This window comes from Aquarana catesbeiana, linkage group LG04, assembly GCF_042186555.1.
Source record: "Aquarana catesbeiana isolate 2022-GZ linkage group LG04, ASM4218655v1, whole genome shotgun sequence".
Taxonomy (NCBI): Eukaryota; Metazoa; Chordata; class Amphibia; order Anura; family Ranidae; genus Aquarana; species Aquarana catesbeiana.
Genome location: NC_133327.1, coordinates 229,955,123 through 229,980,264, shown reverse-complemented (window position 1 = coordinate 229,980,264; position 25,142 = coordinate 229,955,123). Strand labels below are relative to the sequence as shown.

General features: G+C 39.5%; 1 protein-coding gene across 2 annotated transcripts in view; it reads right to left on the bottom strand.

Annotated features, from left to right (window-relative positions):
* NAALADL2 (N-acetylated alpha-linked acidic dipeptidase like 2) overlaps positions 1-25,142 on the bottom strand; it is a 2,111,880-nt gene that overhangs the window by 6,444 nt on the left and 2,080,294 nt on the right. The gene's annotated exons all lie outside the window — the stretch shown is intronic.

The window sequence follows — 25,142 nt, the reverse complement described above, 5'->3', positions numbered from 1 at the left end:
TTTTTCCCTCTTTGTTATATTGCAGCCATTTGCTAAAATCTTTCAAGTTCATTTTTTTCTTCATTAATGTACAGACAGCACCCCATATTGACAGAAAAACACAGAATTGTTGGCATTTTTGCAGATTTATTAAAAAAGAAAAACTGAAATATCACTTGGTCCTAAGTATTCAGACCCTTCGCTGTGACACTCATATATTTAACTCAGGTGCTGTCCATTTCTTCTGATCATCCTTGAGATGGTTCTACACCTTCATTTGAGTCCAACTGTGTTCGATTATACTGATTGGACTTGATTAGGAAAGCCACACACCTGTCTATATAAGACCTTACAGCTCACAGTGCATATCAGAGCAAATGAGAATCATGAGGTCAAAGGAACTGCCTGAAGAGCTCAGAGACAGAATAGTGGCAAGGCACAGATCTGGCCAAGGTTACAAAAAAAAATTCTGCTGCACTTAAGGTTCCTAAGAGCACAGAGGCCTCCATAATACTTAAATGGAAGACGTTTGGGATGACCAGAACCCTTCCTAGAGCTGGCCCTCCGGCCAAACTGAGCGATCGGGGGAGAAGAGCCTTGGTGGGAGAGGTAAAGAAGAACCCAAAGATCACTGAGGCTGAGCTCCAGAGATGCAATCGGGAGATGGGAGAAAGTTGTAGAAAGTCAACCATCACTGCAGCCCTCCACCCGTCGGGGCTTTATGGCAGAGTGGCCCGATGGGAGCCTCTCCTCAGTACAAGGCACATGAAAGCCCGCATGGAGTTTGCTAAAAAAAGACCTGAAGGACTCCAAGATGGTTAGAAAGATGGTTAGAAATAAGATCCTCTGTTCTGATGAGACCAAGATAGAACTTTTTGGCCTTAATTCTTAGTGGTATTTGTGGAGAAAACCAGGCACTGCTCATCATCTGTCCACTACAGTCCCAACAGTGATGCGTGGTGGTGGCAGCATCATGCTGTGGGGGTGTTTTTCAGTTGCACGGAGAGGATGACTGGTTGCGATTGAGGGAAAGATGAATTCGGCCAAGTATAGGGATATCCTGGGTGAAAACCTTCTATAGAGTGTTCAGGACCTCAGACTGGGCCGAAGGTCTACCTTCCAACAAGACAATGACCCTAAGCACACAGCTAAAATAATGAAGGAGTGGCTTCACAACAACTCTGTGACTGTTCTTGAATGGCCCAGCCAGAGCCCTGACTTAAATCCAATTGAGCATCCCTGGAGAGACCTAAAAATGGCTGTCCACCAACGTTTATCATCCAACCTAACAGAACTGGAGAGAATCTGCAAGGAGGAATGGCAGAGAATCCCAAATCCAGGTGTGAAAAACGTGTTGCGTCTTTCCCAAAAAGACTCATGGCTGTATTTGATCAAAAGGGTGCTTCTATTACTGAGCAAAGGGTCTGAATACTTAGGACCATGTGATATTTCAGTTTTTCTTTTTTAAAAAATCTGCAAAAATGTCAACAATTCTGTGTTTTTCTGTCAAAATGGGGTGCTGTGTGTACATTAATGAGGAAAAAAATGAACTGAACTTAAATGATTTTAGTAAATAGCTGCATTTTATCAAAGAGTGAAAAATTTAAAGGGATCTGAATACTTTCCGTCCCCACTGTATGTATTCTTTGAAACATTTCTTGTATCAATAAAAGTTTTTCTACTTTTTTTTATAAAACTCTCTCAGTCTGTGCCTGTATAATCCCATAAAAAGAAGGTTAGAAGCATAGAAACATAGAAAAGTGATGGCAGAAAAAAGACAGAGTAGTCCATCGAGTCTGCTCATTTTTTTGGTTGTTATTTTGGGGTTCTTTTATTGTTTTTTTTTTATTATTTGTTTGTTTTTATAGTATAGATCTGTGTTTGTTCCAAGCATGTTTGAAGCCATTTACTGTTGGCTGTCTCACTACCTCTGCTGAAAGTTTATTCCATGCATCGACTACCCTTTCAGTAAAATAATACTTTGTAAAATTAGTTTTGATCTTTCCTCCAGTTAGTTTGAGATCATGTCCCCATGTTCTTGATTTTGGTTTCATATTGATAAATGATACAATGATGAATTCTAGATACATTATTGTTTGGGATGATGGCACCTTTTAACATTATACCACCATGGAGTTAAAAATATAAGATAATATTAATAATGTTGAATTTCAATGCAGAAGTACTATTTTAACTGCCTGAAACTCATGAACCTTATGAAAACATAAAAGAAGGGGAATGCTGAAGGAGCGGTACATCAGTAAAACACACTCAGTACAATTTATGATTAGTTATATAAAAAAGTCTGTTCAGACATAAATGTAATATTCTTCTATGTATAGGTGACTTTTAACTTAACATAGGTATTTGCAAAAGCGATTTGTTGAACTTGCTTCTTTTGTGCAGAGTGAATAGATTTCCATGATAAAAATGCCTTTAACTGATGAGTGAAACTGTTAACACTAATATGTTTAGTGAGTGAGTATATTCTGGGTGAAGTTGCCACAAATTAGGAGTAGTAGTATAAATATGGATTGGCATTACATAGGATATTACAATTTTTAATTGTATATAACAGTAAATACTTATTTCGTTTTAGGTATCAGTGTAGTAAATACGGTTAAATCTGTCCTGATATGTCATTGCTTGCCTTTAGGATGCCTGTGGCTGTTATCTAGTCAAGCTGAAAATAAATGGGTTCCTTGCAAGAAATCACTGGGTACATAATACAAACTATAGATGATTATCAAGATATAAAAAGACATGTCAAAAGTATACAGTGAACAAGCATATATATATATATATATATATATATATATATACACACAATTTTTTTTCTACAGTGCAGCTCTAGTTATAATATCATAACAATATCTTCTGGCTGTATAGTCTGTATATTTATCAAAATAAGACAATAAAATAAATAAGCAAGAATTGAATTTGATGGCTTAGACATATAAATGTAATTAATGGTTGAATTTTTATTATCTGTTGAATTTCTCCTCAAAAAGTTGTAAGTAGGTCCTTGAAATGCATCTCTCATTAGTCCATATACAAGTTAGGAAATATTATTCAGAATGTTTTGTAGTAGGAATCATTTAGTTCCAGATAGAAAATCACTCCTGCCTACCTTACATTGCCCTTGGCATTCTTGTCCTCATTAAGAGGCTTAGCAATACCCCACACAATATTGTAAGAAAGGAGAAAAATCTCAGTGATCATGTTTATCTGTAGGACCTTTTACCAATAGTTTTAGATTCACCATTTATTTTTGTCTGCACCTTCCCAGATAATATGTCTCTGGAAAACAGATGTCATAAACCAGTTATGTTAGTCAAAATGTATTTTCTTTTTTTTTGCATTTACTTTTTGAAACCATAAGTCTGTTTTATGTAAATTAGAAATTTTGTGGAGGGTTTTCCATACTGATGAACATTCATTTCAGAGCTTTAACTTTGGTGAAAATTAATTTAGCAAAGTTAACCTAGGTGAGAAACAACCTTTGCTCAGTCTCTCATGGGATCTGAATTACAAAGTACATCTATGCTGCAAAAAAAGTTATTGGTAGCTTTGTTTGTCATTTGACTGAATTTAGAAATCCAAGACTGAATTTTATTAAATGTAGAACAAATAATATGTATTTATGAAGTGTAACACTGTTGCAACAGCAAACCTTTACTGTAAGCTATCTTCACTAGAGCAGCTGCAGCTGTTTAATTACCATTGTCAAGTGGTAGGTCTACACATTTCTGGATGAGTAAAAGTGTGCTAAATATAGAAATATAGCAAGAATATGACAGATCTCCATGGACCTAACTTGTGAAACTAAATCTAGCAGTGCTTTATATTTCATATAAGACAGGATTTGTCTACCTGTTCAGTTTGTTACTGCAGTATTGATTTAACTTCCTTTTAAAATATCCAAAATGAATTAGAAAATTCCAGTTTTAGAAGGCATTTGTCTTTGCCGAGTATATACAGCTCTTGCTTTACAAAAATGTTTAAAATCTTAGTTAATAGCATGCATTTATTTTAATAGCAATATATTTTCCAGCTTGAATAACAATATGTTGCAAGATGTTATCACTACACGATAACTGTTTAGCAAGTTTAATGACAAAAATGCAAATATTTACTTAATATGTAGTTCTTTAAATTAATTCTACTTTAATGTTTACAATTCCCTGTATACATGTCTTAACTTATTTTTATTGAACACCATTCACTAAATAAGACTCAGTCTGTTTTGAGGTGATAAAGTAAAGCTCAAGATATGAAAATGACACTAAGCAAATGGCATCAGTTGTCCTGTAATAATATCTCTACAAGCACAATGTTCATACTTGTTATCACGTTTAGGCAAGAGTTAGGACTATGTCCTTTATCAAAATATATCCTCTGCAAGTACAATATTCTGTCTTGTGATAATGTAAGTTTTACATTAACTTCAGATGAAAAAACAAACAGAAACGTTTTGTTTTCATCCTCTTAAGCTTTATTCACACCTAAGCTATTTTGTACAATGCAATGAACTACTACTGAAAAACATCATCAAGCATAAGGGCATGAAACTGTGTGTTTATAAAGAACATTTACCAGCTGCACACTTTCTAGTCCTAGTTGCTGTATTTATGGTAAGCAGTAAATGTGCATTCATCAAAAAGGAAAGGCTGGAATACAAGGCATGTATACTGATATTTTGATAACAAGAAGGGCAGTGAGTGTGAGGCATTGCCTTCAACATTGGGATGGGGTAGGCATTTGAAAGGGGTTTTCCTAAAAAGCAGCAACCATCCTAAACCACTAGACTGAATGCTTTGGACGATATAAACATCCCAGCATTTCTTGTTGAGTAAATAAATGTATGAACATATCCCACCACAAAAAGTCTTATGCCACGTACACACGATCAGATTTTCTGACAACAAAACCGTGGATTTTTTTCCAAAGGATGTTGGCTCAAACTTGTCTTGCATACACACGGTCACACAAATATTGGCCCAAAATTCCGAATGTGAGAACGCGGTGACGTACAACATGTATGACTGGACTATAAAAGGAAGTTCAATAGTCAGTCCGCCACCCTTTTGGCTCCTTCTGCTAATCTCGTGTTTATCTCGTGTTAGTGGAAGTTTGGTGAGAGACGATTTGCGCTTTTCAGCCTTGTGCTTTTCAGTTCATTTCTGCTTTTCAGTTTGTGCTTGTGGGTTTGTTATCTGTTCTTCAGTGCATGTTGTCAGTTCATTCCTGTCTTTCAGTGCATTCTATTTATAGTTCACTTCTGTTTTTCAGTGCGTTCTTGTCGGCCCATTTCTGAATTTCAGCTTGTTCTTCTCAGGTCCTTTCTGATTTTCAGTGCGTTCTGTTAGTTCGTTCTGACCAGCCGACCATTTTCTAGCCATGTCACGGTTACGTTCTCGTCAGAGAGCTTGTGCCATTGTTGGGCTTGGTGTTGGAGTTCTTGCTTTGATCCAAGTCCAGTCCATGAACAGGGGGAGGAGGAGTTCATGGACCAAGAATTGATTGCTCCAGCGTGACCAATTCTCTCAAATGCCTTTGCTGTGGGAGATCCAGGAGAATAATCCTGATGATTTCAGCAATTATCTCTGGATGAAGGACCCCATTTTTCACCATCTGTTGGCTTTGCTGTCCCCTTATATTACGAAGCAGGACACCTGCATACAGCAAGCCATCACTCCTGAGCAGAGGCTCGTCCCCACCTTGCAGTACTTGGTGACGGGGAGAAGTCTCCAGGATATTAACGTCCCTGGCAGTTTTCTTGAGTGTGGCTCGGGGTTAAATTTCAGTATCATTAGCGGTAACCCTGAGCCACACTCTGGATTGCATTGCAGGATCCTGGTGCAGTGTACTTACCTTGTCCCAGGATCCTTCGTTGTCCCCCCGCTGTGTCTGCGGGCTCTGTCCTCTGCCCCGATGTCCTGTGTGCTGGGCTCTGTTCCCTGCGAGCGTCACAATGCACGGGGCGGAGCCTGGCGGCAAATTAAAAAAATAGAAAATTCATAACACATACAGTACACTGTAATATTACAGATTACATTACTGTATGAAATCATTTCACCTTCCTTTTGTCCTTAGTGGTTTGTCCAATGCCCTGCATGCATTTTTATATTATATAAACTGTTCTTTCTGCATGGAAACTTGAGATTGTCCATGGCAACCAAAAAAGTGTCCCTTTATGTCAAAAGTGGTTGTAGACCAGCTAGAAAACAGCGATAGTAAATTAGAATACTTGCAGAATTGAGCGATAGTGAATCGTGGGGAAATTCATTTTATTATTATTATATTATTATTTTTTAAAATTATTTATAGTTATTTATTATATTATAATTTATGATTTTGGGTATCAAACTTTATCATACCCGGGATGTCTACTCAGGTGCTCCCGCTCCAGCTGTGAAGTATCCGTCAGTATGTCCACTTAGTCAAATTTCCTTCTTTGTCAAAATTCCAGCAAGGAAATGTGGCTTGCCCACATTTCCTTGCTGGAATTTTGGCAAAGAAGGAAATTTGACTAAGTGGACATACTGACGGATACTTCACAGCTGGAGCGGGAGCACCTGAGGACCCAAAACGCCATATCGTTGCCTGGTTTTACATGCCTACTACCCCTGCAGGGGTGCAGGGAGCTGGTGAGTGGGGATCCTTGAGGGGGAGCACCGCAAGTCACTGGATCTGAACGGCTGCCTTCACGAAAGTCACTTATCACAGACGTTTTTGCTCTTTGTTTTTTGCTTACGCTGGATTTTGACACACTAAAAAACTTTTTTATAATTTTTTCACTATTTTCTAGGGTGCACACTGTACTGTATGCCCCAGCTGGGACTACTTATGATATATATAATTTTTGGCCGGTTTATATTTTTCACCTATGTAATTTAGGACACACTTGTGGAACAATTTAGGGTTTAGGCATGGGATAATACCAGCTGTATATGCTGATTAATGCCAATTGGAAAGTGGATCACGCACTGGTTTTTAAAAAATAGGGGGTATTCCTATTGGACTGATTCCCTTCCATGTCACAGACTGTGGTGCTTATTGAATTGAGTTAATGTCATTATTTATGTTATTATTTACTATTAAGTTGTCATTTTGTGTTGGTAAACTACACGTTTAAATACACTCTTATGCATGATATGCATGATATATGACTGGCATGTTAGCAAGGTCCACTACTTAGGAGGTGCACACTCACACCCATTCTCCTATATATTTTTGAGTGAATGAGGTCTTGCAGTTAAGAGTATTTTAGATTTTTGGAACTCACATTTAACATCATTTAAGGTAACCTGTTAAAGGTAGCGCCACCCACCCCTAATAGTGTAAGTAAGGAGGGGCTGGTCAAAGTAATACACATTATTTATGCATTCAGCTCTCAATGAAGTGTAGAGGGTTACCTGTCCAAAACATCCCCCCGCCATAAAATTTTTACAATGGGCCATCAGAGGGGGTGAGGAATCTGATAAGTGGACCTTATACTTTTGTCTATAAATACTCATTTCAATAAATGTTCTACTTATGTTGGCCAAGAATGTTTGTGTCTAATCTGCTTGCAATGTTATGCGCAAAAGTACTATTTTTTTTTTTACTCCACAGTTTCATTCCAATCCACAGGAATGGCAGACTGTGGCCTCCCAATTTGCCCAGCAGTGGGACTTTCCCAACTGCAGTAGGGCAATAGATGGGAAACACGTCCACATCATCCCACCCCCAACTCGGGGTCGTACTATTATAACTATAAGGGGTATAGTAGTATCATGTTGTTGGCGGTGGTGTTGGCAACTTATGAATTCCTCTATGTGGACGTGGGAAGAATGGCTGGATGTCAGATGGTGGAGTCTTCATCCAGACAGAGTTTTACAGATGGCTCCAGAATGGCAGCTTGGGCTTGCCACCTACAGAAGACAACATGGCGGACCTCCCATTTGTCTTTGTGGCAGATGAAGCCTTTGGGATGGGGGACCATATTATGTGTCCATTCCCTCCCCCCGGACCAGAGGGTTTTTAATTACCGGCTGGCCAGAGCCAGAAGATTGGTTGAAAATATCTTTGGCATAATGGCCAGCCGCTTCTGCCTATTCCTTACTGCAATCAATAAGGTAGAATAATTTTTAAAGAAAAAATGCAGCCAACTATCTGGCCTCAGTTGCGACCGAGGCCTGCTCAATGGAACCAAACCTGATGGCAGTGCCTGGGAAGTACGGCAAAGCTATGTGGAGTACTTCGCGGGTAGGGGGGCAATTGATATGCCAGATATTGTTTAAAAACTATGGAAATAAATTTGTTGTTAAAAACTGAACTCATATTTCATTTGATTTACTGCTTGTGTTTCTTTTATCTGTCTCCTAGGTTCACCAATGGCTTTTTTTTTGGGCATTTTCTTCAATAGTGCAAGCGTAACTTATTTGATACATGAGGTGACAATCTCTTCTTCTTCAACTAACTATTATGTTGTGCTATGGGTGTGCTACACATACACAATGTTTTTGTTGTTAATGTATGTAATGCATTAATGATAAACATAATCATCCTTTTCAACTCCATGGATTAACTGCTTGGAGTCCCTAAAATGGCCTTTTGAAAGTGCACTTGCAATGCAAAGTGGATTTGCCTTTAGTAAATAACCCCCCTTGTCACTGTAACTACACCAACTTACTCCAAAAACTGGTATTGAGCTTTGAAAGAAGAAACCACACACTGTTGAGTATAAAACATTTTACTCCAAGCACATTCACATGTGCATTATAAAATGTTTTTTTAACAAACCAACATCTTTAGTGTATAACATGTATGTGTGACAGTATATAGCCTTTTTTGTGGCTAAACAAAGTTCAACTTTGATAAAGTGAAGGCAATATGAGACATTAGTATGTCAAAACCATGTTGATTTTGCCTTCATCAGATGGGGTGATGTCACCCCTGGAAAAGCCAAATTTTGAAGATGCACACAAATTGGGACTCAAAAATGTGGATTTCCATCATGATCCCATGCCTAAAATATGTGTCTTTCCCTACATCTATTTTTCTAAAGCCACAAAACACACAGTGTGTCAACATGTGCTAGATCCCATTGTGGGGGATCAATAGATGTGTTTTGGTGGTGCAACCCCTTCCTCTCATCTATTTTAGTTGTGAGGAAGGGGTTACACCCACAAAACGCATACATTGATATCCCATGATGGCTGATAGCACATGTTGATCTTCAAAATTTGGTTTTCAAATTACTTTAAAATTTATAGAAAAACTTAAAAAATAACGACAACATTTATTAATAACAAATTTTTTTTTCGTTAGATTTTGGCTAAAACATCATTGATGTTTTCCTTGACCTTCTCTAATTCACGATTGCACACCATTATTTCGCTTATCAGAATTTGTGTACTTGTACTGTTGAAGTGAGTTTCTTCTTCCACAACATCCACATCACCTAAAAAAAAAATAACACACCATGTTTTATAAATATGCAGGCATACATCTATTACCAGAAGTTGTGGTCTCAGACACTGACCTGTTGTGGTCACTATTTCGCCCACTTCCTGAACCTTGGAATCCACATCTTCATGGTGTGTGGGGAGTTCCCTTTCTTCAGGAGAGTGGGGTTCATGGTGTCCTCAGATGTCCCGATTCTTTTCTCACGTGAATACAAAAAGGTATACTTAGCACACAGATATTTGAAGCAAGAAATAGTAATATGAAACATTGCTTGGAAGTGTTGTCCAATTGTCTGTTTTGGCCGAGTTCCAAGCTGAAGACATGATGTTTTCCCTTTCCAACGCTGGAATACTTACTTGTTTTATTAATGTTTCACACATGGAGAGACCCCTAGTATCCACTGGAGCACCTGCGTGGGACACCATAAAAAGGGTGTTCTGGTGTCCCACACTAGTGCTCCTGTGTCCAGATGTGTAAACAGCTGCTGAGTGCCCTCTCCTTACACTGAATCAAGTTTGCATTTCATTATAGTTACAAACACATCTAGACAAAAATGTACTAAACTTCTTTTCATACAAATAGGCATGAACAAATGTAGTTAACCTGCATCTGCCAAAAACGTTGTATTAGTGGGCGAATGAACAATGTTTAATACGAATGATTACTGTGCCCACAAACCTCAAACTTGCTATTTTAAACTGTACAACAGTACTGATCATGCTCCCTCAATTTCAGGTCTGACCAGAGTTTTCTAAATTGCTCCTTGGATCGTCATACCCCAACATTCCTGTGCAAACTTCTCACAACTTTAGTCATGATATTGGCCTTTCTCACATTTGGGTTTGGGTAAGGACCATACTTCCCATCATAGTCTGCCCTCTTCAAGATGTCCACCATCTCCACCATCTCTACAAAGGACATATTTGAGGCCTTATATCTCCTCCTGGATTGGGAACTGCCTTGCTCCGGGCTTCTCTCCTCATTGTTGCTCTCTGCATGCACCTGCTCTGTCTCCGCCATGTGCTCTCCCACTGCACCAAAAGAGAAGGGGCGGGGAATATACTAGAAAGAAGGTTGGGGCGGAGTTTCACGCATGCGCAGTGTATATAAAGCATAACACGCATGTGTCGTACATATGATCTGTGATCGGAAGACGGAGTAGTGTAAGCATTGATCGTGCAAACAAAAGTATAATTTTCACTTGTGGCGTCAGTGGTTAGTTGCCTTACTGCTTATAGATTGAGGCCTATATTGGGACAAGATTAGGAGAGTTTAGCCTGACATTAGGGTTTATCTTGTGTTGTGTCTTGCAGAGAAAATGTATAAATTTACCCAGACTTCCTGCCAAACTTCATAGACAGATACAGGGAGCTGCCATGTCCCTGGCAAGTCAAAAACAGTGACTACTCCAACAAGCTAAAGAGGAAGGCAGCGCTGGAGAAACTGCTGGAATTGGTGAAGCCAGTGACTCCCGTGGCAGACATTACCTATTTGAAGGCCAAAATTGGTGGCCTGAGGAGCACATATAATAGGGAGCGCAAGAAGGTACAGGATTCCATGAGATCAGGAGCAGCAGCAGATGACATTTATGTCCCCAGTCTCAGCCAGGAGGAGGCTGTAGAAAGTAGTCTGACTGAATCCCAGGTTCCTCCCCTCCACCTTCCAACCAAAAGGACCAGGAAGGCGAGGAACCTGAGGAGTGAGCGACTACTTTAATTTGCCAGGCTACTGTGGTACTAACAATGACCCCTGGTGGCCCCGAGTCGTATGGCTGTCTGACAGCCAATAAACTGGAATGAATGGAGGAGAGCCAATGCCTCAGTTGTGAGAAGATAATACTTCAGGCCCTAAACAATGGGATGCGGGGCCAACTCACAACTAAAAGCCATGTGTGTGAGTTGGACAATATTCCTCCACCACCTCCAGCAGCACCACCACAGCCATCCAACCCACCACAGGAGCCTGGAAGAGTGATGGCCTGGGTTTTGTGTGGTCTGGCAAAAGACGCAGGCTGTTGTAAGACCACAGCCTCGGGACATATATGTCATCTGCTGCTGCTCCTGATCTCTCGGAGTCCTGGACCGGATTGTGCTCCCTTTTAAATGGACTGCTCAGGTTACCAATTTTTCCTGTCAAATAATTGATGTTTGTCCTGGGGTACAAAGGCTTCACCAATTCCAACTGTTTTTTTAGCGTTGCCTTCCTCTTTATTTAGTTAAGGCCCCTAATAAATTTCTCATTTTTGTTTCGACAAATACTTGGCTATGTGTTTTACTTCAAAAAGGACAATTTGCTTGTGAGTAGGCGGGTACATTTCAAAAATACAATGTCAAATTCACAAGGGTCACCAACATAGCTGTATCTCTTTGAGGTTAAAAAATACAAGATAATAATGGTGTTGTGGTAACTTGACACACAAAACCACAAAAAATGTTAGGGAGATCAAAAGGAGATCACTAGAAAAAAATATATTCTGGAGATCTTGAGAAAAAAAGGAGATCACTAGAAAAAAAAAATATATTCTTGAGATCTTGAGAAAAAAAAACAACAAAAAAAAAAAATTATTCAGGAGATCACGAAAAATAATAAAAAATCCGTTTGTGAAAACTCTGTGTGAATATCAGCAGCAAAGCAACTTTATTATTCTAGCATTCTAAAGAGGAAGAGAATGCGCTGCATTGAAAGATTTAAAAATTTGCAGCGTGACGAATGTGCTATCTCCATTACGAACGCTAGTTTTACAAGACCGAGCGCTTCCGGCTCATACTTGATTCCAAGCATGCATGGACTTTGGTGCGAGAACTTGTGTACACACGATCGGACTTTCTGGCAACAAAGTTTTGTTGGCGAAAAATTTTAGAACCTGCTCTCAAACATTTGTGGGTGGAATTTCCGACAGCAAATGTTTGATGGAGCATACACACGGTCAGACTTTCCGACAACAAGCTTGCATCGAGCATTCCCCGTTGGAAAATCTGATTGTGTTTACGCAGCTTCAAATCATATAAATATATAATTTCATGCTATCACCCACTCTGGTGGCTGTGGTATTCCAAAGGATTGGCAGGTGTGCTTTCCTGTCTTCACTGGATATGCGTGGCAACTTTGGGGGCCACACATGCCTTTTGGCATACCCACCCCTTCCCCCATACGCTGGTGATGGTGGGCGTGGGGTATGGAACTAGACTGAAGGGACCATCTGGATACAGATATATACATGAAGACAGAGTTCTCTCTTTTGTGTGCTTGCTGGTCAGCATATGTTGGAGCAGGGAGACATATGTTTAATGGACCAAAGGTAATTCTCCATCTTTGAGACTTTCTGATCTGGCTTAGTTTGGAGTAATTAGATCTTACTATATCATTACTTTTTGCAGTATGGTCTGGGGGGAGCATTTCTAGCAGAATTGCTTTCCATTTAACCCATCCACTTGCAATACTTTTGCCTTCGTGTACAGTATATGTGTAGATTTAACTGGTACTTAACTGATTTGGGGATGGATTTCATCTAATTAACCCTTAGATACAGTATGTTGGTTACCTATGGGCCTTATAGTGGTTGTAAACTCTTACGGGCCACTTTTTGCTACAGGTAAGATTATATTAAGGCTTACCTGTAGCTACCCCGGATATCTCCTAAACATGAACAGAGATATCCCCTGTATTTGCATGTGCCAACGTCATCGGCACATGCGCACTGAAGCAAACTGAAGCAATGGCACGTAAGTGGCATTTGCTTCAGTGAGAGTGCCATTACAGGTGGCTCCCGCGCGCATTTGCAGGAGTGACATCATCGCGGCTCTGACCAATCACAGCGCCGGAGCTGCGATACCCGGAAGTAACCCCCGGGAGTGATGTCGCCGGCTGGTGCTGTGTACGGGCACCGCAGCGAGGGCTGCGATCTCAGATGAGTATTACATATGCATACTAGCTCATTATGCCTTTGTCTTGCAAGTGTTAGTTTTTTTTTATTTCAAAGTGGGTTTACAAACACTTTAATACATACTTTATCTTTATGTTTTTTTTTATTCTTTTTATTTTTGGTAGGCAATGGGACAACCATATCTATATGTTTTTCATATGGTTATAATTAGATGGTTCCCAGTTCTGGGCTCCTTGCTACTGTAATGGAAATTTGTAAGTTCTGTATATAATTGTATTCTTTTTTGTATGTATTGCACACTGCCCTCACTGTGCACACCGCACTAATAATGTTTTCAGTACATATTTACATTCTTTCGAGTCCTGATTAGAATTAGCCTGCCTATGTAGCGCCCCTTGTTACCATAAATGTACAAAACGTACAATTGGTAACAAAATGTACTACATTTTATGTAGAATTGTCTGTGTTTACATATGCTGATAAGTCAGCATGCTCACAATTAAGCTAGAAGGCCATTCTGACCACAGGAGTGTACAGCCAGTACTATGTCTTATCAATCATTTGTTTTTCACAATGAAAAGTCATTTGGTAATGAAAAAGTTGCTCAGCTATTATTTTCTCCACAATGGAGTTTTTTTGCCTCTTTGGCCAGGACTACCTCCACCTAAGCATGTGGAGGTTCCAGGTTAAAGGTGATAGCAGGTATGGTTAGTGATCAAAATATTGATCAAAAGAGGGGAGACTGTAATGGAAATTTGTAAGTTCTGTATATAATTGTATTCTATTTTGTATGTATTGCACACTGCCCTCACTGTGCACACAGCACTAATAATGTTTTCAGTACATGTTTACATTCTTTCGAGTCCTGATTAGAATTAGCCTGCCTATGTAATGCCCCTTGTTACCATAAACATAGAAGTGTAATATTAATGTGGTACCTACGTAATCATGTGCATAAAAACCTTCAATTGCATCATAATAAAGCAGAACAGTTATTTGGAAAGATGCTGGGCGTATCTTTTGTGTCTGTTCCCTACTGCAGTAGTTATTATTAATTTGGAACCACTAATCAATATGAGGATAGGAGTTGCCTATCATCAATTTAACCGAGTCACTACTCACTCCACTTTCTTCTGACTTTGGGTCATAGCCCCTGGGGCATCTCTTCCTTTCTTGGTTAATTTGCAGAATCATTTCTAACCACTTTATAATCACTTCTTGTTGTATATTTAATTTATTTATTACAGGTACTTATATAGCGCCAACAACTTCTTTAACAATATTAACATAAGGCATATGAGCCTCATCAGTGCCCATCAGTGCAGATTCATCAGTGCCCATCAGTGCAGTATATTAGTGCTGTCTTATCAGTGCAGCCTCATCAGTGCCCATCAGTGGCCATCAGTGCTGCCTCATCAGTGGCCATCAGTGCTGCCTCATCAGTGGCCATCAGTGCTGTCTCATCAGTTGCCATCAGTGCAGCCTCATCAGTGCCCATCGGTGCAGCCTATTAGTGCCCATCAGTGCAGCATATCAGTGTGCATATCAGTGTGCATCAGTGCAGCATATCAGTGCTGCCTTATCAGTGCAGCTTATCAGTGCCACCTTATCAGTGGCCATCAGTGCAGCCTAATCAGTGGCCATCAGTGCAGCCTTATCAGTGCCCATCAATGCAGCCTATCAGTGCAGTCTTATCAGTGCCTGTCAATCCAGCTTGTCAGTGCCCATCAGTGCAGCCTCCTCAGTGCCCATCAGTGCAGCCTTATCAGTGCCCATTAGTGCAGTCTCATCAGTCCCGCCACATGAGTGCTTATCAGCGCCTATCAATGCAGCCAATCAGTGCCCATGAGTGCAGCCTATCAGTGCCCATGAGTGCAGCCTCATCAGTGCCCATCAATGCAGCCTATCACTGCATGGGGATCGCAGGGAGGAATCGGAAGGAGAGCCGGCTGGATCACACAAAGCGAGGATCTGTGGCACAGCTGACATAGCTTTGATCTGAAACACCAGCCACTTCAAATAATGTCCTGCCTCCTTGACTGGCTCCTATTTCCCGGCATAGGACCAGTGAGCTGTTTATCATAGGAGCTGGTCAAGGAGGTGGGACTTTTTTTACAGCAGCGGCATTTCAGATCTAAACTGTGTCACAGCAGGAGATTCTCTCTCTGTGTGATCTGGACAGCTCTCCTCCTGACTGTTTCCAGGCTGATCACATCTGATAGAAATGGTGCACCCTTTTTTACAGGGCATCAGAGCGGCCCAGGGGGAAATTGCCTCCCAGCCCCCCGGCCTAGTCCTCCCCTGCTCCACATTCTCCCTCAGCTTATTTCCACTCACCAAATGCAAGCAGGAAGCAGGTGAGTGAAAATTTTGAGGGCTGTTATACTGTATATATATATATATATATATATATATATATACATATATACATATATATACATGTATATATATATATATATATATATATATATATATATATATATATATATATATATATATATATATATATATATAGTCAAAAGTATTGGGACACCTGCCTTTACACTCACATGAACTTTAATGGCATCCCAGTCTAAAGCCTCGTACACACAATCAGATTTTCCGCAGACAAAACCTCAGACTTTTGTCCAAAGGCGTGTGCCTGGATTTTGTCTTGCATACAAATGGCAAGGAATTGTCGGCCAACCAACATGAACGTAGTGACGTACTATGTATTCTTTTTAGCTCTTTAAAGCCACCCTTTGGGCTCCTTCTGCTAATTTCGTGTTAGTAGAAGTTTTCTGAGTCTTGATTTTGTGCTTTTGATTTTGCACTTTTCATTTAGCGCTTTTCAGTTTGTGCTTTTCATTTCATGCTTTTCAGTTCGTTTCTGAGTGGCCGTTCGTCAACCAGACATGTTGCGGAATCGGAGGAGAAAACATGTTATTTATTATTGTCCTTGGAGTTATTGCTTTGACCCAAGTCTAGTCCAGGAACAGGAGGAGGAGGATTTCTTGGACCAAAAATTGATTGCTTTATTAATCATGACCAATTATGTCATATGCCTTTGCTGCGGGAGCTCCAGGAGAATAATCCAGATAATTTTCAGAATTATCTCCAGATGACAGATCCCTGCTTTCACCAACTCTTGGCATTGCTAACCCCCTATATTAAGAAGCAGGACACATGCATGAGGCTTTTATTTTATTTTTTGGTTGAATAATAATGATTTGATTTGTTATATTTTCTATATTTTTTGGATGCATAGAATGCACTTTTTGGTTAAGTTCAATTGGCAGATGTCATGTCTAATTGTATTTGTTTTCTTTTTTAATGCACAATAAACAAATTATGGAGAATGATACTTGGCTATGTGTTTGTCAGGGCTGGGCTCAGCCCTTCCTTCTCTGAGCTGGGCGCTCAGCTGTCGACTAATTGCCAGCTCCAATCTCTCTCCACAGTTACCCAGCTGAAGTTGATCCTGCTCGTCAGTCCTGCCTACTTAAGCCATCAAGTCCAGAGGAGCTCTGCCTTTGCCCTGATCACATCACAAGAAACTATCTCCTGCGTTCCTGTTTTAAAGACTGGCTTTGCTGACATCCCTTCAGGCTACAGATCCTGCTTGCTGTTCCACTACTTTGATCCCTGACTCCTGGCTTGTCTGATGATCCATTCCGGTTACTGAACTTTGGCTATGTTTCGACTATGTTTGTTCTTTTTACTTTTATTATTAAACAAGTGTGATTTAACTGTATTTCTGTCTCGGTCTGATTTCATGGTTTCTGACAGTGTTTTACTTCAAATGACAGTTTGGGAGTAGGCAGTTACATTTTAAAAAATACAATGTAAAATTGACAAGGGACAATAACATAGTTGTATCTTTGATCTTAAAAATGACGAGATAATGGTGTTGTGGTAACTTGACCAAGAAAAAAAAAAAAGGCAAAATAATATTATTATTGATATCACTAGAAAAAAAAAGCCTTTGAAAATTAGTTTGCAATAACTCCATCAGTATCACCAGCAAAGAAGCTTCTTTATTATCCCATTAAAGAAGAAGAGAATGTGCGCTGCATTTCGAGATCTCATAATTTGCCACGTCACGAATGTTAATTCTCCATTACAAAAGCTAGTTTACAAGACCGATCTCCTCTGGCTCGTCCTTGCTTCCGAGCATGTGTGTTCATACTTAGGACTTTTGTCCAACGGATGTGTGTACACACACACTCGGAAAATCCGACAACAGACATTTGTCCTCAGAAAATGTTAAAACCTGACATCCAACATTTTTCCGTGGAAAATCCGACACAAATTGTCTGATGGAGTATGCAAACGGTCGGATTTTCCACAGCCTGTCATCACACATTTCCCATCGGAAAATCCAATTGTGTGTATGAGGCACACATGGTTTAGAAGTGTGTCTATGGGAATGTTTGACCATTCTTCCAGAAGTGCATTTCTGAGGTCAGGCACTGATGTGGACAAGAAAAAAAAATCCTGATCACTTCCCTAGAGTAGTACAATGCTACTATCATAACATTATATTGCTTTGGTCACAGTGTTTTAAAAAAAATCATAAGAAAAAAAAAAATAATAAAATGTTTCTTTTTTTTAATTTAGAGAAGTATGGGAATCTTTTTTATTTAAGATTCATACATACCTAGGAGCAGTGATTTTAACAATGCCTAAAGTGAAACTAAAATTTAAAAAAAATGAAATATTCCTTTAAATTTCGTACCTGGGGGTGTCTATAGTATGCCTGGAAAGTGGCGCATTTTTCCTGTGTTTAGAACAGTCCCTGCACAAAATTACATTTCTAAAGGAAAAAAGTCATTTAAAACTACTCGCAGCTATAATGGATTGTCGGGTCCCGGCAATACATATAAAAGACATTGAAAAAATGGCATGGGATCCCCCCAGTCCATTACCAGGCCCTTTGGGTCTGGTATGAATATTAAGGGGAACCCCAAACCAAAATTAAAAAAAAAATTGCATGGGGGTCCCCCAAATTCCATACCAGGCCCTTCAGGTCTGGTATGAATATTAAGGGGAACCCCGCACCAAAATTTTAAAAAATGGCGTAGGGTCCCCCCAAAAATCACAGACCCTTCACAGACCATACCAGACCCTTATCCGAGCATGCAACCTGGCAGGCCGCAGGAAAAGAGGGGAGGACGAGAGAGTGCCCCCCCTGAACTGTACCAGGCCACATGCCCTCAACATGGGGAGGGTGCTTTGGGGTAGCCCCCACAGCACCTTGTCCCAATGTTGATGGGGACAAGGGCCTCATCCCCACAACCCTTGCCCAGTTGTTGTGGGGGTCTATGGGGGGGCTTATTGGAATCTGGAAGCCCCCTTTAACAAAGGGACCCCCAGATTCTGCCCCCCCTGTTTGAAATGGGAACAGATACATTGCACCCATACCATTTCACAAAAAAAGTGTCAAAATGTTAAAAAAAAAACAAGACACACCTCGGGACAAGTCCTTTCTTAACAAATAAAAAATAAAAATGTCCCACAAAGTCCATTCTTCTTCTTCTATGGCTCCGCTGATGGACTGAAAAATAAAATAAAAAAGATCCACCTCCATGGGAGGTACCCGCCATATGACAATTCAGCACCAATGACAGTTCTTTTATAACTGAGGGCGGGGCCACATGGTGATGTACCCGGGTGACCCCGCCCCCTCTGACACCACTGGGAAACCATTGGGAAGTCCCCGTGCGTCAGAGGGGGCAGGATCACCCGCCTTCACTTATAAAAGAACTGTCATCGGCGCTGAAGCATCATATGGCGGGTGCATCCCAGACCTGAAGGGTCTGGTATGGCTTTTGAGGGGGACCCCTACGTCATTAAAAAAAAAAAATGAAGCAGGATTCCCCTTAATATCCATACCAGACATGAAGGGCCTGGTATGGAATTTGGGGTGACCCCCCACACAATTTGTTTTTAATTTTGGTTCGGGGTTCCCCTTAATATTCATACCAGACTCAAAGGGCCTGGTAATGGACTGGGGGATCCCATGCCATTTTTTTCAATGGCTTTTATCTGTATTGTCGGGACCCGACAATTCATTATAGCCGCGAGTAGTTTTAAATGACTTTTTTTCCTTTAGAAATGTCATTTTGTGCAGGGACTGTTCTAAACATGGGAAAAATTAGTCAACTTTACAATCATACTATAGACACCCCCCAGGTATGAAATATAAAGGAATATTTTTTGCATTGATACATGTCCCCAGGGGCAGGACCCAGGTCCCCAAACACTTTTTATGACAATACCATGCATATAAGCCTTTAAAATTAGCACTTTTGATTTCTCCCATAGACTTTTAAAGGGTGATTCGCGGCTTTTGAATTTGACCCTAACACCCCAAATTGTTCACTATTCAGCGAACACCCGATGTTCAAGTCAAAGTGTACTGATGCCCAGGGGCATCTGTGGGGATGGGCATACAGGGCAGTGTGATCCACACCAATCGGGAATCCCAACCTGGGGTGGACATGCTCAGCCCTGTGTGGGCTCCTTGCATATGCTCTTCTTGACAGGCCATGCATATTGGGGTTGGATGAGAGGCTTTGTGTCTTCTTCCCTGGTGCCTCTCCTCCCATGAGCTGGACAGTGCATCACTCTGCACCTTGGTGCAGATGACACGCATATGCCAGCCACCTTAGACGTGTCCATCTCCAGGATTGGCACCCACTCCTGGTGGGAATTGAGAACGTGTTGGATTGCCATGGATGTGGCTCTGGTCTGACCTCACATGTGTGGCCCCTCACATTTGCATTCGCATAACATCACGGCGTTCAGCGCCGGGCATGATGGGGAGGGATATATAAGGATGTGGTGGTAGACATTGTTATGGAGTCCTTGGAAGTGTGGTTGCACTACACATTGCAAGCATTTTTGTTGCTCTCTGTTGAATTTCAATCTGATCATGGTTAGCAGCCATTGATATATCCGAGAGATGTGACCTTTGTTGTTTTATCCATCTGATTTGTAGGTTTGGGTGGGCCTTTTCCATCACCCCTCTTGGAGCAATTGACCCCTAATGTGCTGAGGGAATAGTTGTTTTCCCCCCACGTGGCTTAATACTCAGGTACATTTAGCATCTTTATTATAGATGATTCTCTGAGCATGGTTGATCCTGTTTAACTGGTACTTATACTTATTTCCATTATATATTTCAGTGCAGGCTTGCATCTATTTTGGTGCTTGGCACCATTTAGTGGACATTTAAGCTCCCTACATTTTCAGCACAATTTAACAAAGTAAGCAAAGTTTGAAAGTGATAATGACTATTAAACATAAAGGAGAATGTCCATGAGTTAGACTAGCTTTAATGTATTTTGTTTAATTGTCGGATTTTTCCTGTGCATTAATCAAATATCCAGAAAACATTTACCTCTCTCTGTGGGAGATCCAGTGTATGTGGGCGATTAGAATACAGTTGGTCGGGCACACAAGGCCATCATGAACAGACTCCTTACCTTTAAATTTGCTCTTTTCTTGGGTATCTGGATGGTGTGATTCATCCTTTTCTTTATTATACAGCTCTAAACGTGTTTTATATGTATATGTATATGTATATTCAATTCTATTTTTTGACATATATCTTTTTATCTGTTTAGTAGCTACTATACCACACCATTTCTTGAAGAAGCCTTGTGGCGAAACATGTTGAGAAAAAGCATGGAAACAGCAATGTAACCTATAAAAAGTAGTGCTCTTTATACTTAATGGATGTTGATGCTTTGGATTCAATGTTTTTAGCTTATTTCATGTGATTCAATAAACATTTTGTTTTAATTGATGTTGTTATATGAATTTGTATAATTGGCACGTTTAAAGTCCTGCATCTCCCTTCCATTGTTCTCTCTATTGATATTTAAGAGATGGTGGTGCCATATGCTAATGTTTTGGGTTTCCATTTTTAGGTCTCTCCAGAGATGCTCAATTGGGTTTAAGTCAGGGCTCTGGCTGGGCCATTCAAGAACAGTCACAGAGTTGTTGTGAAGCCACTCCTTCGTTATTTTAGCTGTGTGCTTAGGGTCATTGTCTTGTTGGAAGGTAAACCTTCGGCCCCTTCTGAGGTCCTGAGCTCTTCAGGCAGTTCCTTTGACCTCATGATTCTCATTTGCTCTGAGATGCACTGTGAGCTGTAAGGTCTTATTTTGACAGGTGTGTGGCTTTCCTAATCAAGTCCAGTCAGTATAATCAAGCACAGCTGGACTCAAATGAAGGTGTAGAACCATCTCAAGGATGATCAGAAGAAATGGACAGCACCTGAGTTAAATATATGAGTGTCACAATTCTGTGTTTTTCTGTCAATATGGGGTGCTGTGTGTACATTAATGAGGAAAAAATGAACTTAAATGATTTTAGCAAATGCCTGCAATATAACAAAGAGTGAAAAATGTCAGGGGGTCTGAATACTTTCCGTCCCCACTGTATATACCATAGTTTGTGGACTCTCACACAGACTAAATAATATACACTGATTTGGGATATTTTCACCAAAGAAATGTAGCAGATTACATTTATGAAGAACAATTATTTATTTGCAACATTTTATAACAGAAACAATTTACAGTCTTTTTTCTTTTATTTAGCAAAAAATGAAAAAAACCCAGGGGTGGTTAAAAACCAGTAAAAAAATCTCTATTTGTGTGAACAAAATGATAAAAATTTAATTTGGGTACAGTCCTGTTGCATGACTGCACAATTATTATACAAAGTGCGATAGTGCTGAAAGCTGAAAATTGGCCTGGGCAGGAGGGAGGTAAAAGTGCCTGGTTTTGAAGTGGTTAAAGAAACATATGATTATAAAAGGATAAGACACTATATAGCTTTTATTTTTTCACATGTTTCACTGAGTATTTTGGAGAAAGAGAAAGAATTGATTGGAGTGCACAGAATATCTGCATTGATACAAGATTCATGTAGCACATTGGAGGATGTATATAATATAAAGCGTTAACTAACCTTACTTGAAAGCAGGGTCAAGCAAATTAAGTGAGAGCACAGCTTAACTGGATAATAAACAGGGGAAGGAGGATAATCATAAATCACAACATAAAGTATTTTGTATGGATGTTTTTATGGACTTTTTTTTGTTAGACGTGACTTTTGTTTTTTGATTCATGATATAAGTGCTACACTAATATTGTGATTGGTTAAAGACATTTTTGACTGCTGGCCTTTTATTCTAATTTTATCATTTTGTATACAGTAAAATGTAATATTTTGATCCAACATTTTGTGTTGTCAATTTATACTTGGGAATTTGGCTCACATTTTAAAACCTAATGCAGCTTACTGAAAATGTGCACAACATCCTTTTAAAACAAAAATCGAAACATAAAGTATAAATAGTGTAAATCTATAGCATAAACAGTAAATAAAGTCCAACCTTGAAAATATCCATATAAAGATGATTAATGAACAAAAATGTATAATTAACAAAAGGATAAACCATAATTTACATAACTTTTTTTATACAGTAACTTACTGCTGTAAAAACACTCTCTAGAAACAGTGTATCCTCTGTTCTCCAAATCGCTCTCCAGAAACAGTGTATTCTCTTTTCTCCAAATCAAGTCAAAACACCACTGTGTGGAAATTCACCTTCCACCAGGTGTCTGCTAGAATAACCCACCGGAAATATATAACTGTAAGCATAATAAAGTCTCAAATAACTTGCCCTTTCCCAAGACAGACTTACGAATATGTCTCTTCAGATATTACTCTTCAATGGCCAATGTTCTCCAGATCAAGAAGAGATAAAAGAAAACTCCCAATAGTGTGATACAATTTTAAAACATGTATTAAAAATGTAAAGGCTGCTTATCCCCCTGGGATTGAGTCCTGTAACAGCCACTTGTCAGCTGCATTGGATCTGTGTGCACACATGTCTGACAGGGAAAGGGAAATGAGAACAAAGGAGGGATCAGCCAAGAGTGATATGGAGGATTATCAAGTTTGATTCATGTTTTTTTATGATAAAAATGTGAGTGTAATTTGGTCCTTTTATGTTTTTAAATGCACGTATTAAAATAGTATCACACTATTGGGAGTTTCCTTTTATCTTTTCTTGATCTGGAGAACATTGGCCTTTGAAGAGTAATATGGGAACCAACATATTTGAGGCTGGCTTGAGAAAGGACAAGTTATTTAAGACTTTATTATGCTTAGATTAGCATACGTCTGAGTTATTCTTTCACACACTGGGTGGAAGCTGCATTTTCACACAGTGGTTTTTTGTTTTAAAAAAAATGCCAACCCACCCGGCTCTACTACCCTGGAAGTTTCCTTTGTAATTCAAAAACATGCAGATATTGCCAATTGAATGTACAGTATCTACTAAGTCATTCACCTTAACTAATTCAGGTGAAAGTTTTGACATTAAACAATACACAAATTGTGGAACTCAATATGTTGTGTACCTGATACATTGTATTGCTTGTAATTTGCAGTATATGGGATGCACCATATGTGCCTTAGGAACTAGAATAGGTGAACACTATTGTGACACTACTAATCCCAATCCCAATGCTAATTTCTAAAGTCCTGCATCATTTTAGGGAATGCCATGTTGGGGATTTGTCTCCCTTCAGGTTTACTGGCATTAAAAGATTGACTCCCTTGCCCAGGGGTGGGGATAAGAGCAGGTAACTTTTGAATAAGGAAGCTTGGTGGATTTTTAGGCTAAGCCAGGGTCCCTTAGGGGTTAAACCTCAGATTTGAACTGTGTTTACATGTATGTTAATTGATTTTTTCCACCTATTCTCATATTTCCTTGTCTCTTTGATCTCCCCTTCTTTCCCCTGGTAATTTTTGTTTGCTTTTGTTGTATTAGTTGACAATTATTATGTTTATTTGAGATTGTGTATGTATTTCACTCATTATCATTTTTGCTTGTTTTTTACATATCTTTTGTGAACAAGGCCATTATGGCTGAAACATGTTAACATCTGCTGTACCTATCTGTCTTTCATGGAGCATCAATACCTTTGGATATATTGAAGAACATGTATGGAGTTATGGATCATCTTCTACTAATTACTGTGCTGACCGATGAGCGAGTGCATGTCCTGCACCTGACAACTCAGGAGGACTCGTGCATTGTTTGTGGAAGTAGCACTTTTTTGCTTTCTTTCTGTGTTTTGTTTAGATTTGGAAAACAAGGGTTGGCCATACAGCAGGCTAGTTGTACACATGTTGATTGATAGATCAACGTATGTACAACCAGCCTGCCCATACATGGATTGAAATTCAGCCGTCCCCTGAATTTCGATCCACTCCTGACCAGCAAAAGTCTTACATCTACTTCATTCAACTTAGAAATCCAAAAGTGTTATTACTGCTCTAACATCACATCCACCATTAGACTAAAGATGTGAATAATAGTAATATTGACATAATGCTAAGCATAGGCTTAGAGACCCATGCAAAGATAAAGAAGGCGTATCACTAGAAACATTTAGATGCTGCTAGAGATTTCTAAGCTGAAATATTGATTTAATTTTTTTTAAATCCTGTTTAAATACTATCCATTTCACTATAAGCCAGAGTTTTCTCTCTATTTTCCAGAAATGTACATACAAAATACATGCATGAAAATGCAGAAACAATGCATCCACATTCAATACCTCAACATAACACATATGTTATTATTATGTTACTCATGTTAAAAATTACATGACAATGAAATTAAAATTATGAATAGAACACAGTAATAAACGACTGTAAAGCATATTACATTATTAACCACTTTCGGACCGCCCCAAGTACATTTACTGCGGCGGTTTGGCCCGGGTGTGCAAAATCATGTACCTGTACGTGATTT